The sequence below is a fragment of the Lampris incognitus genome, chromosome 8, assembly GCF_029633865.1.
Source record: "Lampris incognitus isolate fLamInc1 chromosome 8, fLamInc1.hap2, whole genome shotgun sequence".
NCBI classification, from domain to species: domain Eukaryota; kingdom Metazoa; phylum Chordata; class Actinopteri; order Lampriformes; family Lampridae; genus Lampris; species Lampris incognitus.
The window spans coordinates 62,270,818-62,285,273 of NC_079218.1; the positions used below are offsets into that span (position 1 = coordinate 62,270,818).

A 14,456-nucleotide genomic window follows, 5' to 3' on the forward strand; every position below is an offset into this window, starting at 1 on the left:
CAAAAGTCACAATTTGATTACTTGAAAGAGACATAGCAGTGATCCACTGTTTAATATCCCTGCTAAGAATGTAGAATTTACTTCATTGTTAAAAATGAACTGATGGATTTGTGATTATTATTATTCAGTGTCACGGGTGGATTATTATTATTCTTTTTAATCTATTAGATGTAGTTATTAATGGGGAGCATCCTTGTGATCAGAACTTGATCTGTGAAGGACAGGTTGATTTAATTGGTTCAGGGACATGGAAAAAAAAAGAGAAGGAAAACTGGACTGTCATGGTGTTTTATTTTTGAAAAAAAAATATGACATTGTGTTTTGGTTTTGAGAAGAAAAAAAGTACGACATGCCTTTGTTTTGGGTAAAAAAAGGGACAGCATGGTGGCATTTAGTGACCATATGAACAAATGTATCATCTATTTCAAAGTGAAAAAAAACAAAGATAACACCATTTTATATAAATCCCACACACTACCATAATGCTTGACAGACTGCCGACAGGAAGTAGACGCCTTTTTATGCATGCTTAAAAGAAATCGGGTTTCTGCAACGGACCGGGCAATGACAGGCCTCACCCAGTACCGCTGTGGGAAGTTTGCGGTGCAAATTCACGTTTGCGGCGGCCTCACCCAGTACCGTCCATGCAGTGTCCTTGTCCACGTCTGTGTTTAAGTGTGTCTTCATGTGATGGCTGGGAACGCCTGGTCTGCTGCGTCCTGTGGGCCCAGGGACCACGACCCTGCCTGGAGGTGCGCCTGAAGAGGGAACACCGAGGGCGGTCTAACAGGACACGGTAGCGGGGCAGGCTAAGCTAACTGCTAGCCCATGCAGACCGGCAGTTCCAACAGTCATCCTGGCTGGCGTTCGTTCTCCTGGACAGCAATTCTTGTTTTGTGTGTGTTAGTGTGGATACGTGTGTTAGTGTGGATATGTGTGTTAGTTTGGATATGTGTGTTAGTGTGGATATATGTTGTGGCGGACACTGGGGGCTGTGCCTCTCACCCAGCAGGGCTGTGAGCTGGGGGCGTGGTTTACATTGGGGGCATGGTTTACGTTCCCGGGCTCTCTGGTGCAGGGTTGTTCCTGTTTCAGTTTGGTTTTGGAGCCGAAGAATAAAGTTCAAACTCGCCTTGGTCTCCTGTGTTTTTCCTCATCCTGCCACATTGGTGACCCCGAATTGAACATGTTTGGAGCAGAAGAAGAGTGTGAATCCACTTCGGCCACGCCGCCCCGACTCTCACAGCCGGCTGTTCTCGCCACGGCTGTGAAGCTCCCAGAGTTCTGGCAGAGCGACCCGGCCTCGTGGTTCCAGCATGTCGAGGCGCTGTTCCACCTGCGTGGAATCTCCGCGGACGACTCCAGATACTATCTGGTCGTCGCTGCGCTGGATCAGCAGTCCACACGCCGGGCCATGCAGCTGTTGCGCCCCCCCCGCAACACGGTAAATGCGTCGCCCTCAAACATCTTCTGCTCCGGAGGTACAGCCTATCTGCCGCAGAGAGGGCAGATAGAATCCTTTCCCTATCCGGTTTGGGCAACGGGACGGCTGTGGATCTCATGGACAATATGCTGTCGCTGCTAGGCTCGGACGAAGGTGGATTCCTTTTCCCGCACGTTTTCCTGCGCCAGCTTCCGTCTCCTGTGCGCGCGGCTTTGGCTAACTCCCCGTGTCTGGCCGCTGGTGACTGCCGAGGTTTGGCTGAGGAGGCCAATCGGGTCCTGCTGGCTACCAGACGGTTCTCTGTGCAGAGTGTGGCATCGGAGTCTCTGCAGCCGGCGTCGGAGGACACGGACCCGGCAGTGGTGGCTGGAGTGACTGCCCGGAGACAGCGCGGGAGCGGCCTCTGTTCCTTCCACCAGCGGTGGGGCCAGCGCTGGTGGCCAGCACTCAGTAGCAGCTGTGGGAGCTAGCGGATGTAGTGAGCTGCTCTTCATTAAGGACTCGATGTCAGGAAGACAGTTTCTGGTGGACTCAGGCTTGCAAAAGAGCCTACTCCCTCCAGCTAAGACAGACAGGTCAGCCGAAGGCAGCAGCCCACAGTTGAGTGCAGCTAACGGTTCGTCCATTGCGACGTTTGGCACAAGGTTGGTGACTGTTTGCTTCCACGAGCGCCATTTTGAGTGGGACTTTGTAGTGGCCGCCATTACTGTTCCTGTTATCGGCGCGGATGTTCTGTGTGCTAATGGTCTGCTGGTTGATGTTGCAAACCGCCGTTTAATTGATGCTGTGTCTTTCGCCACTGTTCCGTGCGAGACAGGGGGAGCCGGGCCGTTAACACACGCTAACTTTTTAGCATTAGGGGATGTTTTTCAGCGTTTGCTGGTGGATTTTCCATCGGTGACTACGCCTGCCTTTTCCACCGCGGTTACTAAACACGGGGTACAACATTTCATTCCCACGGTGGGACCGCCAGTTTTTGCGCGCGCTCAGCGCTTCAACGCGGTAAAATTGGCTCCAGCTAAGGAGGAGTTCGCCATCATGGAGCGTCTGGGTATAGTGAGGCGTTCCAACAGCCCGTGGGCCTCGCTGCTTCACATGGTGCCCAAGGCGGATGGGTCGTGGCGGCCTTGCGGTGATTTTCGCCGCCTGAACAACGTCACCGCCAATGACCGCTATCCCATCCCACACATACAGGACTTTTCCATATGCCTGGCAGGTACCACTATCTTCTCTAAGGTGGACCTGGTGCGCGGCTATCATCAGGTTCCCGTGCGCGCAGAGGACGTGCCAAAGACCGCAGTGATCACCCCATTTGGGCTTTTTGAGTTCATGCGATGCCTTTTGGCTTGAAGGGGGCAGCGCAAACCTTTCAGAGGCTGATGGACTCGGTGTTGCGTGACCTTGATTTCGTGTTCGTTTATCTCGACGACATATTAGTAGCCAGTCCGTCAGCTGAAGAGCACCTCGCGCCCCTGAAACAGGTTTTCCGTCGTCTGGACGAACACGGCCTGATAGTCAACCCGGCCAAGTGTCAGTTTGGACTGCCGGTGATTGACTTCTTGGGTCACCGCATTTCGCCGCAAGGCGCGGTCCCGTTGCCTTCTAAGGTGCAAGCGGTGGCGGAATTTCCCCGCCCGGTCTCTGTTAAGGCATTGCAGGAATTCTTGGGCATGGTGAATTTCTATAACCGTTTCCTCCCTCGCGCTGCCCACCTCCTTCAGCCACTTTACGAAGCCCTGCGGCTTAAGAAGGCTAACGACCCTGTCGACTGGACTCCCGAACAGGTCCAGGCCTTTGACGGAGCTAAGTGCGCCCTGGCTAACGCTGCCCTCCTCGCCCATCCCACACCCACGGCGTGCATAGCTTTAACAACTGACGCGTCTGACATAGTCGTGGGGGCTGTGGTTGAACAGCATGTGGCGAATGCGTGGCAGCCACTCGCTTTTTTTAGCCGCAAACTGCGAGATAGCGAGCGCAAGTACAGCGTTTTTGACCGGGAGTTGCTGGCACTGCACCTTGCAACCCGGCATTTCCGCTTCCTGCTGGAGGGTCGTTCCTCATGGCTTATGTGGATTATAAACCGCTGATTTTCGCCATGTCTAAGGTGTATGAGCCGTGGTCTGCTCGTCAGCAGCGCCACCTAGCGGCCATCTCCGAGTTCACAACAGACATTCAGCATGTGGCCGGGAAGTCCAACCCTGTTGCTGATTGTATGTCGCGTGTGCTTGTGTGTCCTGTGCACCTCGGTGTGGATTTCTCTGCTATGGCTGCCGACCAGCCCAGCGACACAGACGTCCTTGCCCTTAGATCAACGCATACCGGCCTCAAGCTAGAGGACGCTGTGATGCAGGAAGGCAGTCCTGCCCTCCTCTGCGATGTCTCCACCAGCTGTCCCCGCCCCGTTGTTCCAGTGGCCTGGCGCCGTCGAGTTTTCGAATCGATTCACTCCCTCTCGCACCCTGGAGTTCAGGCGTCGGTTCCAAGTTCGTCTGGCCTGGCCTCCGCAAGGACGTCAAGGGGTGGGCCGCTGCATGTGTGGCATGCCAGCGCGCTAAGGTCCACCAGCACACTAAGTCGCCCCTCGAACCGTTTCCGATCCCGGCCAGACGTTTCGACCACGTGCCTGTGGACCTGGTGGGCCCTCTACCTTCTTCACAGGGTTTTACGCACCTGCTCACGATGGTAGATCAGACCACCAGGTGGCCAGAGGCTGTCCCTCTGTCCTCCCCAACATCCTCGGATGTTGCACGCGCTTTTCTGTCCTCCTGGGTCGCCCGTTTCGGCACTCCGTCAGATATCACCTCAGAGAGGGGCCCCCAGTTCGTGTCAGAGCTCTGGTCGGCACTTGCGCGATCCTTGGGTGTGCAGGTACACCGCACTACCGCGTATCACCCTCAGGCTAACGGGTTGTGTGAACGTTTTCACCGGTCGCTCAAGGCGGCGCTGCGCTCTCGGATGGTAACTGGGTGGATCGTTTACCTTGGGTTATGCTCGGGTTGCGTTCGGCTCCTAAGGAGGACCTCGACGCGTCACTCGCTGAGCTGGTGCTCGGTCAGCCGCTCCGCGTCCCTGGGGACTTTTTGCCTGGGAGTTCCGCTCCTTGACCCCGTCCGGCCGTTTATCCTTGTTTGTCCGACAGCACTCGGGTTCCAGGCCCCGTTCACCACTGTTTTCCGCGGTCGTTCGTGCCTGCGGAGCTCATGTCGGCTCGTTTTGTTTTTGTACGGCATGATGCTCACCGCTCGCCCCTCCAACCCCCATACGATGGCCCATTTCGGGTTCTTGAGACGGGTCCTAAGGGTTTTGTGCTGGGTATGGGTGGGCGTAGGGAGCGTGTCACGCTTGATAGGCTTAACCGGCGCACAGGGTGGCAGGCGAAGTTGTGTTTCCGGTCCAGGTTCCCCGTCGGGGTCGTCCTCCTTCCAGGACCCCGGCAGTGTCTTCACAGGTTCAGCGTTCTGCTTCTCAGCCGGCATTGGACTGTGTTTCACCTACTGTTTCGGCTGAGGGACGGCGCAGCCGTTATGGCAGGCTGCTTAAGCCTCCAGTGAGACACTGATTTTCTTTCCAGGAGTCCATTCTGGGTGTTCGGGGGGGGGGGCTGTGTGGCGGACGCTAGGGGCTATGCCTCTCACCCAGAAGGGCAGTGAGCTGGGGGCGTGGTTTACATTGGTGGCGTGGTTTACATTCCAGGGCTCTCTGGTGCAGGGTTGTTCCTGTTGTAGTTTGGTTTTGGAGCTGAGGAATAAAGTTCAAACTCGCCTTGGACTCCTGTGTTTTTCATCATCCTGCCACAGTGTGTTAGTTTGAATATGTGTGTCAGTGTGGATATGTGTGTTAGTTTGGATATGTGTGTCAGTTCGGATATGTGTGTCAGTTTGGATATGTGTGTTAGTTTGGATATGTGTGTTAGTTTGGATATGTGTGTCAGTGTGGATATGTGTGTCAGTGTGGATATGTGTGTCAGTTTGGATACATGTGTTAGTTTGGATATGTGTGTTAGTTTGGCTATGTGTGTTAGTTTGGATATGTGTGTTAGTTTGGATATGTGTGTTAGTTTGGCTATGTGTGTTAGTTTGGATATGTGTGTTAGTTTGGATATGTGTGTTAGTGTGAATATGTGTGTTAGTTTGTATATGTGTGTCAGTTTGGATATGTGTGTCAGTGTGGATATGTGTTAGTTTGGATATATGTGTGAGTGTGGATATGTGTGTGAGTGTGGATATGTGTGTCAGTGTGGATATGTGTGTCAGTGTGGATATATGTGTTAGTTTGGATATATGTGTGAGTGTGGATATGTGTGTCAGTGTGGATATATGTGTCAGTGTGGATATATGTGTCAGTGTGGATATGTGTTAGTTTGGATATATGTGTTAGTTTGGATATGTGTGTCAGTTTGGATATGTGTGTCAGTGTGGATATGTGTGTCAGTGTGGATATATGTGTCAGTGTGGATATGTGTTAGTTTGGATATGTGTGTCAGTGTGGATATGTGTTAGTTTGGATATATGTGTTAGTTTGGATATATGTGTTAGTTTGGATATGTGTGTCAGTTTGGATATGTGTGTCAGTGTGGATATGTGTGTCAGTGTGGATATATGTGTCAGTGTGGATATGTGTTAGTTTGGATATGTGTGTCAGTGTGGATATGTGTTAGTTTGGATATATGTGTTAGTTTGGATATGTGTGTCAGTTTGGATATGTGTGTCAGTGTGCATATGTGTGTCAGTGTGGATATATGTGTCAGTGTGGATATGTGTTAGTTTGGATATGTGTGTTAGTTTGGATATGTGTGTCAGTGTGGATATGTGTTAGTTTGGATATATGTGTGAGTGTGGATATGTGTGTTAGTTTGGATATATGTGTGAGTGTGGATATGTGTGTTAGTCTGGATATGTGTGTCAGTGTGGATATGTGTGTCAGTTTGGATATATGTGTCAGTGTGGATATGTGTGTTAGTTTGGATATATGTGTCAGTGTGGATATGTGTGTCAGTGTGGATATGTGTGTCAGTTTGGATATGTGTGTTAGTTTGGATATGTGTGTCAGTTTGGATATGTGTGTCAGTGTGGATATATGTGTCAGTGTGGATATGTGTTAGTTTGGATATGTGTGTTAGTTTGGATATGTGTGTCAGTGTGGATATGTGTTAGTTTGGATATATGTGTGAGTGTGGATATGTGTGTTAGTTTGGATATATGTGTGAGTGTGGATATGTGTGTTAGTCTGGATATGTGTGTCAGTGTGGATATGTGTGTTAGTTTGGATATATGTGTCAGTGTGGATATGTGTGTCAGTGTGGATATGTGTGTCAGTTTGGATATGTGTGTTAGTTTGGATATGTGTGTCAGTTTGGATATGTGTGTCAGTGTGGATATATGTGTCAGTGTGGATATGTGTGTTAGTTTGGATATATGTGTGAGTGTGGATATGTGTGTCAGTTTGGATATATGTGTCAGTGTGGATATGTGTGTTAGTTTGGATATATGTGTCAGTGTGGATATGTGTGTCAGTGTGGATATGTGTGTTAGTTTGGATATGTGTGTCAGTTTGGATATGTGTGTCAGTGTGGATATATGTGTCAGTGTGGATATGTGTGTCAGTTTGGATATATGTGTCAGTGTGGATATGTGTTAGTTTGGATATGTGTGTCAGTGTGGATATGTGTTAGTTTGGATATATGTGTTAGTTTGGATATGTGTGTCAGTTTGGATATGTGTGTCAGTGTGGATATGTGTGTCAGTGTGGATATATGTGTCAGTGTGGATATGTGTTAGTTTGGATATGTGTGTTAGTTTGGATATGTGTGTCAGTGTGGATATGTGTTAGTTTGGATATATGTGTGAGTGTGGATATGTGTGTTAGTTTGGATATATGTGTGAGTGTGGATATGTGTGTTAGTCTGGATATGTGTGTCAGTGTGGATATGTGTGTCAGTTTGGATATATGTGTCAGTGTGGATATGTGTGTTAGTTTGGATATATGTGTCAGTGTGGATATGTGTGTCAGTGTGGATATGTGTGTCAGTTTGGATATGTGTGTTAGTTTGGATATGTGTGTCAGTTTGGATATGTGTGTCAGTGTGGATATGTGTGTCAGTGTGGATATGTGTGTCAGTTTGGATATGTGTGTTAGTTTGGATATGTGTGTCAGTTTGGATATGTGTGTCAGTGTGGATATATGTGTCAGTGTGGATATGTGTGTTAGTTTGGATATATGTGTGAGTGTGGATATGTGTGTCAGTTTGGATATATGTGTCAGTGTGGATATGTGTGTTAGTTTGGATATATGTGTCAGTGTGGATATGTGTGTCAGTGTGGATATGTGTGTTAGTTTGGATATGTGTGTCAGTTTGGATATGTGTGTCAGTGTGGATATATGTGTCAGTGTGGATATGTGTGTCAGTTTGGATATATGTGTCAGTGTGGATATGTGTTAGTTTGGATATATGTGTGAGTGTGGATATGTGTGTCAGTGTGGATATGTGTGTCAGTGTGGATATGTGTGTCAGTTTGGATATGTGTGTCAGTTTGGATATGTGTGTTAGTCTGGATATGTGTGTTAGTTTGGATATGTGTGTTAGTTTGGATATGTGTGTTAGTTTGGAAATGTGTGTTAGTTTGGATATGTGTGTTAGTCTGGATATGTGTGTCAGTTTGGATATGTGTGTTAGTTTGGATATGTGTGTTAGTCTGGATATGTGTGTTAGTTTGGACATGTGTGTTAGTTTGGATATGTGTGTCAGTGTGGATATGTGTGTTAGTTTGGATATGTGTGTCAGTGTGGATATGTGTGTTAGTTTGGATATGTGTGTCAGTGTGGATATGTGTGTCAGTGTGGATATGTGTGTCAGTGTGGATATGTGTGTTAGTTTGGATATGTGTGTCAGTTTGGATATGTGTGTTAGTTTGGATATGTGTGTTAGTTTGGATATGTGTGTCAGTGTGGATATGTGTGTTAGTTTGGATATGTGTGTCAGTGTGGATATGTGTGTTAGTTTGGATATGTGTGTCAGTGTGGATATATGTGTCAGTTTGGATATGTGTGTTAGTTTGGATATGTGTGTTAGTCTGGATATGTGTGTTAGTTTGGATATGTGTGTTAGTCTGGATATGTGTGTTAGTTTGGATATGTGTGTCAGTGTGGATATATGTGTTAGTTTGGATATGTGTGTTAGTTTGGATATGTGTGTTAGTCTGGATACGTGTGTTAGTTTGGATATCTCCTCCCCCTGTCCTTCTCCTCCTTCCCTCCCCCTGTCCTTCTCCTCTCCCTTCCTTCTCCCTCTCCTCCTTCTAACAGAGGTGAGTGCATCTTTGACCACTCAGCAGACGGGATGGGAACGGTGGGGAATACATCACATTAAGTAGTTTCCCTGATGTTCATAAGCTCTTTTCTGGTGAAAGAGCTCCTGCTACTGCAACAACACCAACTTTACGAAAAACACACACACACACACACACACACACACACACACACACACACACACACACACACACACACACACACACACACACACACACACACACACACACACACACACACACACACACACACAAATACAAAACAATGCCCAGCAAACACATCGAGGCTGCCATCCGCGGTGCCATCGTGGTTGTCCATCAACTCCCTATATTTCGTTTTGTACATGTCAAGCCCACAGACAGAAGAACCCAGGGTTGACTCACTGTGTAACGGCACAGACCATTTTACTTTCCCTTAGAAGCCTGACTGGTCTGGATAAGAAGACAAAGATATGCTGAAATGTGACTTCACTGTGTCCGTAGTCATGCGTGATAACCCAGGTAAGAAAGCCACAGAAGGTGATCAGTTCATGTGGACACAAGTTTTCTCTCAAGTAACCTTGTGTCCACATGAACTGATCACCTTCTGTGGCAATTTCACTTTCTTTCTTTCTTTCTTTCTTTCTTTCTTTCTTTCTTTCTTTCTTTCTTTCTTTCTTTCTTTCTCTTTCTTTCTTTCTTTCTTTCTTTCTTTCATCCTTGCACCATCGTTAGCTCTGTCTCTCAGTCTGTAGTAATAATATCGTGTTATGAATTAATAATTATGATCTAGTTTCCATGAGTAACGGCTTGCTAAGACTTCCATAATTTATCTTCATCCATTTTTCAGCAAATCTTAGTGAGCTTTGGAGCAGCTTCTGACCCCTGTGTTTTTCAATGTATGTGTGTGTGTGTGTGTGTGGGGGGGGGGGGCTGTTGTGTTGTTTTTCAAATTAAAACAGTGATGTTATTGGACTGTTTAAACAACAAATTAAGTAATAAGCAGAAAAATACAAACATAATATAAAATAAAATACACAGGTGTTATGTATTTTAAGAGAATTTTAAGATAATCTAGAACAGTGGTTCTGAACCTTTTTGGGGTCCTGGACCCCCTGCGTATTTTTGATCTACCCTGAGGACCCCTCCACCTGATCTTGGGGGAGGGGGTTGCAAGTTGATAGAAACAGTAGAAACTGCATTTTAAATTGCATTATAGCATTTATTCACTCTTTGGGGCAAAAATAAGAGCTTTCAGTTGTAACTTAGATATAGTTAACAAAACAGAATTCTTATGCAGTAACTTTCAGATATATGTAACAAAACAGAATATGTATTCAGTAACTTTCAGATATATGTAACAACAGAATTTTTATGCAGTAACTTTTAACAATGCAAACGGGAGCGCGATCTCTTATTAAAATACAATAAATTACACTTGTGAAACAGATGTAATTAGAGAAAAAAGTCCTGTTACCCTTTATAGTTTAGGTAGATAAAGGTCTCAGTCACATTTGAGTAAAATAATCCTATTTCTATAAATGTCATAGGATCTTTTTTTAAAGATATTTTATTTTCACGGACCCCTTGCAATTACACCACGGACCACTAGGGGTCCGCGGACCCCCGGTTGAGAAACACTGATCTAGAGTTACATGAAAATAAGGATGAAACAAAGACAACCAAAATCAAAGTCTGTTTGTCCGAGCTCTTATTGCCCTGTAACGTCTGCCTGAGGACAGCAATTCTAACAGATGGTGTCCTGAGTGGGTAGATAAGGATGGTGAAGGTACAGTGAAGATAGATAAGGATGATGAAGGTACAGTGGAGCTAGATAAGGATGATGAAGGTACAGTGAAGACAGATAAGGATGGTGAAGGTACAGTGAAGACAGATAAGGATGATGAAGGTACAGTGAAGACAGATAAGGATGATGAAGGTACAGTGGAGCTAGACCAGGATGATGAGGGTACAGCGACGATAGATAAGGATGATGAAGGTACAGTTGAGTGAGATAAGAATGATGAAGGTACAGTGAAGATAGATAAAGATGATGAAGGTACAGTTGAGCGAGATAAGAATGATGAAGGTATGGTGAAGACAAATAAGGATAATGACAGTGGAGTCAGGTAGCTGAGGATGATGAAGGTACATTGAGGTAGAAACATGTATGTTCAGTGAAGACAGAAAAGGATTATGGAGGTAATTTGAAGATGGATAAGGATGATGGAGATACAGTGAAGATAGATAAGGATAATGAAAGTACAGTCAGGTAGATGAGGGTGATGACTGTACAGTGAAGATAGATAAGGATAATGAAAGTGCAGTGAAGATAGATAAAGATGATGAAGGTACAGTGAAGATAGAAAAGGATGATGAAGGTGCAGTGGGGTAGATTTGTTTGTTTTAGCCTACAACTAGTTGTATTTAAGCTGAGTGCTTCACAGCCTGTAGTGCATGGCGGGTCAATTTCTGTCTCGATGAATTCACCAGCACTGTTCTGCTGATGAGATTATAGTGTATAGATTATAGAGTATAGATTACACTGTATAGATTATAGAGCAGATATTATATACACTACCGTTCAAAAGTTTGGGATCACCCAAACAATTTTGTGTTTTCCATGAAAAGTCACACTTATTCACCACCATATGTTGTGAAATGAATAGAAAATAGAGTCAAGACATTGACAAGGTTAGAAATAATGATTTGTATTTGAAATAAGATTTTTTTTACATCAAACTTTGCTTTCGTCAAAGAATCCTCCATTTGCAGCAATTACAGCATTGCAGACCTTTGGCATTCTAGCTGTTAATTTGTTGAGGTAATCTGGAGAAATTGCACCCCATGCTTCCAGAAGCAGCTCCCACAAGTTGGATTGGTTGGATGGGCACTTCTTTGAGCAGATTGAGTTTCTGGAGCATCACATTTGTGGGGTCAATTAAACGCTCAAAATGGCCAGAAAAAGAGAACTTTCATCTGAAACTCGACAGTCTATTCTTGTTCTTAGAAATGAAGGCTATTCCATGCGAGAAATTGCTAAGAAATTGAAGATTTCCTACACCGGTGTGTACTACTCCCTTCAGAGGACAGCACAAACAGGCTCTAACCAGAGTAGAAAAAGAAGTGGGAGGCCGCGTTGCACAACTGAGCAAGAAGATAAGTACATTAGAGTCTCTAGTTTGAGAAACAGACGCCTCACAGGTCCCCAACTGGCATCTTCATTAAATAGTACCTGTTAGAGCCTGTTTGTGCTGTCCTCTGAAGGGAGTAGTACACACCGGTGTAGGAAATCTTCAATTTCTTAGCAATTTCTCGCATGGAATAGCCTTCATTTCTAAGAACAAGAATAGACTGTCGAGTTTCAGATGAAAGTTCTCTTTTTCTGGCCATTTTGAGCGTTTAATTGACCCCACAAATGTGATGCTCCAGAAACTCAATCTGCTCAAAGAAGTGCCCATCCAACCAATCCAACTTGTGGGAGCTGCTTCTGGAAGCGTGGGGTGCAATTTCTCCAGATTACCTCAACAAATTAACAGCTAGAATGCCAAAGGTCTGCAATGCTGTAATTGCTGCAAATGGAGGATTCTTTGACGAAAGCAAAGTTTGATGTAAAAAAAATCTTATTTCAAATACAAATCATTATTTCTAACCTTGTCAATGTCTTGACTCTATTTTCTATTCATTTCACAACATATGGTGGTGAATAAGTGTGACTTTTCATGGAAAACACAAAATTGTTTGGGTGATCCCAAACTTTTGAACGGTAGTGTAGATTATAGCGTATAGGTTATAGTGTATAGGTTATAGTGTATAGAGTTTAGATTATAGAGTACAGATTATAGATTATAGCATATAGATTATAGAGTAGAGATTATAGAGATTATATAGTATCAATTATAGTGTATATATTATAGAGTATGGATTACAATGTATAGAGTTTAGATTATAGAATACAGATTATAGATTATAGTGTATAGACTATAGAGTATAGATTATAGTGTATAGAGTTTAGATTATAGAGTACAGATTATAGATTATAGTGTATAGACTATAGAGTATAGATTATAGTGTATATAGTTTAGATTATATAGAGTAGATTATAGATTATAGTGTGTAGACTATAGATTATAGAGTATATAGTTTAGATTATAGAGTACAGATTATAGATTATAGTGTATAGACTAGAGTATAGATTATAGTGTATATAGTTTAGATTATAGAGTACAGATTATAGATTATAGTGTATAGACTATAGATTATAGTGTATAGATTATAGATAATGACTCCTGCAATCTGCTCTCTTCTCTCACATGTCTTTTCTCTCTCTCTGAATGTGTCTTCTCCTTTCTCTTATTCTGTGTATGTGAATGGCGTAATGTGAGTCTTCCTTGTGTGCACATGCAGTCTGTTCTCCTCCCAGGTCTCCATGGGGATGGTGGTAGTGTGGCTCGGGTCCTGAGCTGTTCCAGTGGCATCTGGACACTGCTTGGCATCGTCCTCATCATATTCTTTATAAATGTTATAATTCCATTATAATTGTGCCATCCTCTTTCACTGCTGTATTGTGTAAATTGTGTGAACACAACATCATGTCACGTTGTGCGTCTCTGGGGGAGAGATCCTCCTCTGTTGCTCTCCGTGAGCTTTCTTCCTAGTTTTTCTCCCTGTTAAAGGTTTTTAGAGAGTTGGTCCTTATCCGATGTGAGGGTCTAAGGACAAGATGTTGTGTTGCTGTAAAGCCCACTGAGGCATATTTAAAATTTATGATTGTGGGTTGTACTAATAAAACTGACTTTACTTGACTTGACAAGATAAGGGTAAAGTGAAGATTGTTGTGGTTACACCGCCCCGAGCTGCCTCCCCGGCACGTTCACGTCACTCCCTCAGCTCGGACGTGCCGGAAACATCCGAGCGCTCGGCTCGCGCTCTGAGGAGACGAGCGCTGCGCTGCACCAGGTGTTTGCCATCATCCATCAGGCACATCTGCGGCCATCAGGCAGCCCTCTACAAGAAGCCTCCCAGAACACCACTCCGTGCTTCGACGTTACTGAACCCTGCGGTAAAGCTCTGACAAGCCCTCCAGCGTTCCTTGCCCTCTTGCTATTCCCTTTATTCCCCAGTGTCTTATCTTCATGTCTCTCTGTTTCCTCCCAAGACTCTCCCTCCACGACTTCCACGGCTCCCCGCGTCTCCCTCGTCCCCAGCGACCTTCACATTTTTCCCCGGACCTCTCCAGCGATCTCCCCCGTGTCCCCCTACCTGGACCTCTCCTTTCGGACTCGACTTCCCGGATCTCGGACCCGGACTTCCTCAGACAACCCCTTTTGGATCACGGACTGGACTTGTTCGCCAGGTGCACGCACATTATTCAACACCTCCTTGTCATTTACATACCGCACCACACATAGGCTAAAAATACTCACACATAGTTATATACGCAAACCACGGGACACCACACACAGTTTATTCACACATCCCACTAACAGAACGTTTTTTGCACCATACATTCCCCCCACTCTATTCCATTTATTATTTAGTGGCAGTATTTGCTATCTCCCCTCCTTGTTATTCCCCTCCCCCAATAAACCGCCTTTTGGACTTTGAACTGTCATCCTGTGTCTGTCTGCCTTGGGTTTCGCCACACGGGTCGGGTTCTGGTGCGCGAGCATAACAAAGATAGATAAGGATGACGACATATATATATAGTGAAATATAGCTACAGTGAG

General features: G+C 45.3%; 1 protein-coding gene across 2 annotated transcripts in view; it reads right to left on the reverse strand.

The window, feature by feature from the left end:
• camk2a (calcium/calmodulin-dependent protein kinase II alpha) overlaps positions 1–14,456 on the reverse strand; it is a 292,509-nt gene that overhangs the window by 182,098 nt on the left and 95,955 nt on the right. The gene's annotated exons all lie outside the window — the stretch shown is intronic.